This window comes from Manihot esculenta, chromosome 8, assembly GCF_001659605.2.
Source record: "Manihot esculenta cultivar AM560-2 chromosome 8, M.esculenta_v8, whole genome shotgun sequence".
NCBI classification, from domain to species: domain Eukaryota; kingdom Viridiplantae; phylum Streptophyta; class Magnoliopsida; order Malpighiales; family Euphorbiaceae; genus Manihot; species Manihot esculenta.
The window spans coordinates 28,282,594-28,288,256 of record NC_035168.2 but is presented as its reverse complement, the minus strand read 5'-3'; the positions used below and the strand labels follow the sequence as shown (position 1 = coordinate 28,288,256).

Here is a 5,663-nt window from a genome sequence, read left to right as displayed (position 1 = left end):
GATTGGCTATCTACCCATGGAGCTACCTTGGACTACAGAGACATGGTAGTTAAGTTCAGATGTCAGGATGGGTCAGAGGTTGTCTTCAGAGGAGACAGGAGGGGTACACCTAGAGGTTTGATATCAGCCCTACAGGCTCGTAGGCTACTCAGGAGGGGTTGTCAGGATTTTCTAGCTCATGTGAGAGAGCTGGATAGTCATGTCAGAGAGCTCGCCTCAGTGCCCATGGTCAGTGAGTTTTTAGATGTGTTCCCAGACGAGCTGTCAGGTTTACCACCTGCTAGGGAGATAGAGTTTGAAATTGAATTGATGCCTGGAACTAGACCGATCTCTATCCCTCCCTACAGGATGGCACCAGCAGAATTGAAAGAGTTGAAAGAGCAGTTGCAAGAGCTGGTAGATAGGGGTTTCATCCGACCAAGTACCTCACCTTGGGGTGCTCCAGTGCTATTTGTGAAAAAGAAAGATTGATCCCTTAGACTTTGTATCGACTACAGGCAGTTGAACAAAGTCACTACCAAGAATAAGTACCCGTTGCCAAGGATCGATGATCTATTCGACCAGCTAGCAGGAGCAGGTTGTTTCTTCAAGATAGATCTGAGATCAGGGTATCATTAGCTGAGGATAAGGGAAGAGAAAATTATTGATAACATTTAAGTCTTAAAAATATAAATTTTAAAAATATTACCATTAATGTATATTTCAATGTCAATAAAAAATCATTAATCAAAATTAATTTTATTTTAAAGAATTATTAATAAAAAACAACTAATAAAAAAATAAAATAATTGGTCATGTTTAAGTGTAAACATTATTTCCTTCATTTATATTACTATCACTATTATTATTAGTGTAGATGAGTGATATGTATTCTTTAAAATTAGGGACTATTTTTGTGGATATATTACTTACATCCCTATCACCAAAATATTATATGCTCTGCTTAATTAGATATAAAGGAACAAAAGGAGAAGTGTGTTAGGTCAATGAAGAGATCATCTACAAAATTATTCCTTAAAAAAAAAAAAAAAAAAAAAAAGAATGGTTGGCAGAGCTTGCTGATCTGCTGTTGATCACACAACCACAACTATATATTGCATATATTTATCTATTAAACTTTCACAATGAAAGTAAACGTCGAAGAAATATACACCTATTAAATTTATTTAACTAATCAGTTACAACGGTTAAGATTTATTTAATGCATTTTACTAATTTAAACCTATAATTTTAAAGATAAGTACATATTTTTTTTCCATACTATTAGAGTGCAGATTGCATGAAATTATAGAATATTTTGAGGATTTATGAATTGACTTTTGGATAAAAAGTTAATTTGAATAACTCGTTAATATGTTTTAGTCATAACATTGCCATGGTTGAACAGATGTTTTTATCCTCTTGTCTTACTATTCCTGTTCAACAACAATCCTCTACATTTTTAGGGCTCGCTATCGTCCACATTGTTCATTTTTGGAGTCCAAATTGAAAAATAATCCAAGTTTCACTTTATGTAGTATTTGGCAAGTTGGGTCCCTTTTGAAAATTGGATCACGTTACCGAATTGGAAATGGCCGTTCAACGTTAATATGACATGATTCCTTGTTACCATTGAATGAGGATCCACATATTCATTCATCAAATGTGTTGGGTGTAGGTCATATGCATGTTAGTTTTCTTACTAATGCTCAAAGATGTTGTTAGAAGTTGGATGTTCTTCATGAGTTATTTGATGATAGGGATGTAAGACTGATTTTGCAAATTCCTTTATGATGGTCTATGCAATCTGATTTGTGATATTGGTTTGCTTCACATTAGGGTTCATATTATGTTAAAAGTGGATATTATATGTTGCTTGATAACCAAGGTGGAACATCTTCAGTGTCTCCTCTTTCTACTTGTTTATTGTGTAAATTTTGGGCTATTAAGGTGTCTGAGAAGGTGAAGTTGGTATTTTGGTAACTATATCGTGATCTATTGCCTGTTACTTTAAAGTTGGTGACGTGTCATGTGGATGTTTATGTTACATGTCTAGTTTGTAATGGTACACCAAAAATAGGATTGCATCTTTTCCTTCACTACCCTCTTGCTTGTCAGGTGTGATCTCTTGATGTTTTCTTTATTTTAGATTTAATTCACTCAATTGATAATTGATTAGTCTTTATTTTTAATTCGTGTCATATGAATATTATCTCTTGCATTTTCATATTAATATGGGAAATATGATGGAATTAAAATAATATAGTATGGGATTCAAAAAGTTGCAATGCACAACAAATTAATTCTTTTACTACTATTTATTATGAGGAATGGAGTATAGCATAATGTTTATATGTTTCTCAACCCACCATTATTCCATCATATTTCAATAGTTTGATAGCTCCTCGTGCAAAGTATTTAGGTATAATGTTGATGCTATTATACCTTTGAATGGAGATAAAATTGGAGGTGGATGGATATTACGAGAGCATTTTAGACAATATTTGCATGTAGGTATGAGTTGTTATATGAGTTTACTTCCTTCTCCCGTTCTCGAGGCTATTGCTATAAGGGAGGCTTTAAGTTGGTCGAAAAATATGGGTTTTGATATTGTTCACCTTAAGTCTAATGCATTAATTATCGTACAATTTCTTTACTCTTTCTATTTGTGATAATATTGCTTTTTTATTTGTGATAATACTTAGTGTGATAGACGTATTTATCTTTTGTCTTCTTTGAATAATATTGTGGTCTCTTTTATTCCACGATCTGCGAATCAGTAATCTAAAATAAGGTTTTGTTTCTTGATCATCATATGTGGTTCAAAAACTTTACTTCATTGACCAAAATGGGCACTTTGGAAAAAAAAACAAGAAATTGAAAGAAAAGTAAATTTTAGCCTATTTTCCAAGGAAGGCATTGGAGCTTGTGGCAAGATCCCTTCTTCCATGTTGCTGTACATTCACCTTGGCCGCCATCACAGCACTTGCAAACAACTCCCAGATTTGTTAAAATCTCGGAATGATCTTCAGAATTATATTCACAAGATTAATCAGCTAGGACACAGAGAAAAGACATAGAGAGAGAGAGAGATGTTATGCCTACTGCTTACTTTGTTTAGCTAGGAAAGAAAGCGTTCTTGCATCTGTGATTCTTGGTTTGGTGGCTAAAGAAATTGCGAGTAAAAGCAGCAGCATAAGCAGAGAAGAATTGGAAGACATGCCCTTGATTCTTCTGTTTCCAGTAAGCAACGAGCTAATCCAGTGAATTTGTCGGTTTATAGATGCCAATCTAAAGAGTAAAGAGAAAGCAAGTGGGTTAAGGTTTTTATACTTGTTTATTCATGACAAATTTTATATTTTATAAATATCTTACAAATTTTATTTTTAGTATTTTACCTTTCTGTAAATAATTATTTTACATGAGGTATTAAATTAGTGCAAGAATTATGATAATTGATAAAGAAATAAAAATATATCACATTATTTCACAAAAAAAATATAACTATATATATATATACATCCTTTTAACTGTCATTTTTTTATTAATTTAATATCTAATTTATGAATGGTTATTTAAAAAAAATGTCATTTTATATAAATGAAAAATAGAAAAAAATATATAAAATTTTTGCAATAAAAATTATTGACAAATAAAATAAAATAAAATTTATTTTAAATAAATAACTATAAAATTTACATACTGATCAAAGATAATGATAAATTATTATCTTATATATTTACATTGTAATTATAAATTAACAATAAAGATTTAATAACAGCTCACATCTGTTTTCACTGAATGATATTATAATTTTTTATAATAAATAAATATAAAATAAATTATTTATTGAATATATTATTATATGTAATAAAAAATAAATTTTTTATAATAATTTTAAATTATTATAAAAACTATTAAAGAAATAATGTTATAACTGTTATAACAATACTGCTATTATAAATATTATAAATTTTAAAATATAGTAGTGATAGTTTTATTATAATTTGCATTAATTTTCTTTTTTATAGTAATGAATAATTAAATGAATTCATAATAAAATACAACTGAAAGGTGAAAAATAAATAAGATAAAAATAAAAATAAAATAAGTATGAATTATGTAATGTTGAGTATTGCATTGAGTAATTAATCAATTAATTAATGGAGAGTAGAAGGATGAATGTTTCATCTTAATTGGTGCTTGAATTTTGGGCAGATTAGGGAGTTTTGAGTGGGGCCTGGTTTGTAGAACCGACTAGAGAAGCGTAGCACACGTTTACAAGTCACTTACGTTTCCATCGGGGAAAAGACTTTGCTCCAGTTGATAGATTTGATTGCAGACTTGGTTTGGCCTCCAGTGCTTCGCTTGCTCATCTTTTGGTTCTAAAGTCATTCACATAACTTCAAATTTCTACACAAAGACTTTGAGATCCTCATGATTTACAGGTTTTTCACATGAATTAACTGTCACTGCCATTAATAATTAACTAGACGAATGCATTGAGAAGGGGGAATGAGGTTGATGCAAATTGGCTATTGATGTTAGCTTTGACGGATTCAGATATTGAAGTTTTGAGGTTTAATAAATTTTTAATTTTATTCTTTTTAAAAAAATTTTATTTATATAAATATTAAAGATAAAATTTTTATATTAAATTTAAAATAATAAACAAATGTTATAAATTAAATCAATTTATTCACTTTAATTTTTTTTAATTTAAATAATTTAATTTATTAATCATATCAATACTAATTTTTTTAAAAAAATAAAAAATTTAATACATAATTTATTAAATTCAATTTTTTTAGATTTAAAGAATTTAAAATTTATTTTTATTTATTTAAATAGTCTAATATAAAATAAATATAACTATAATTTCTTAATAAAAAAGATTATATAAAATAAAATGAAATAATAAATAAATAACTTATATTATAAATATTTTTTAAAAAAATACTTGAAGTTGAAATCTTTAAAATTAAAAATAATTTTTTTAAATTGAAAAAAATATAAAAATAAGGTGGTTATTGCAAAAATGATATTTGAAATTTCAATATGAGAAAATTATTATTAAGTTCTTAAATTTTTAAAAAATTTATTAATTCATCTCTATATCAAAATCGTTAGAGTAAAATGTCTTTTTATTTTATAAAATTAAATTATTTAGTAATTTATAAAAAAAATTATTGATCAATTTATTTTATCCTGGTCATAAAAATTAAATAATACGAACACTTAAATTTAAGTATACTAAATAATATGTATAGTTAAAATTATAAAATTAAATAATATAAATATTCAAGATAGTTCAATGAATTTTTTGATAAAATGATTTAAAAATTTGATTTTATAAAATAAAAAAAAATATTTTAATTGTATAAATTTGGATGAAGTAATGATTTTTTTTTAAATTTAAGGACTTAAGAATAATTTTCCTTGAAAAATGACCTAAGTACTCCTAAGTAATTTAAAAGTTTTCAGGGAGTAAATGGCCCCCTTGACCTAAGCGTGCGTCCGTCTCTGGACGTTGGGACATCTGCTAAAGGAAGCATCGATTGAGCAATTGGTGTAGTGTTGACAGAAAAACAACCTTTGCCGTAAGGCTTCCTATCAAACAGAAACAATTGCCGCTCTCGATGCTTGGTCTAATAGAAGTCTATAGGGGTGTGCATCGGTCGGTT

At 28.1% G+C, this 5,663-nt stretch overlaps 1 long non-coding RNA gene across 1 annotated transcript; it reads right to left on the bottom strand.

The window, feature by feature from the left end:
- Positions 1-2,799: 2,799 nt before the first annotated feature.
- Positions 2,800-3,287, bottom strand: LOC110619961. Its single transcript, XR_002488732.2, has 2 exons — positions 3,092-3,287; positions 2,800-3,005 (listed from the first exon to the last, which is right to left on the bottom strand). It is a non-coding gene; the product is annotated as an uncharacterized LOC110619961 (long non-coding RNA).
- Positions 3,288-5,663: the final 2,376 nt, after the last annotated feature.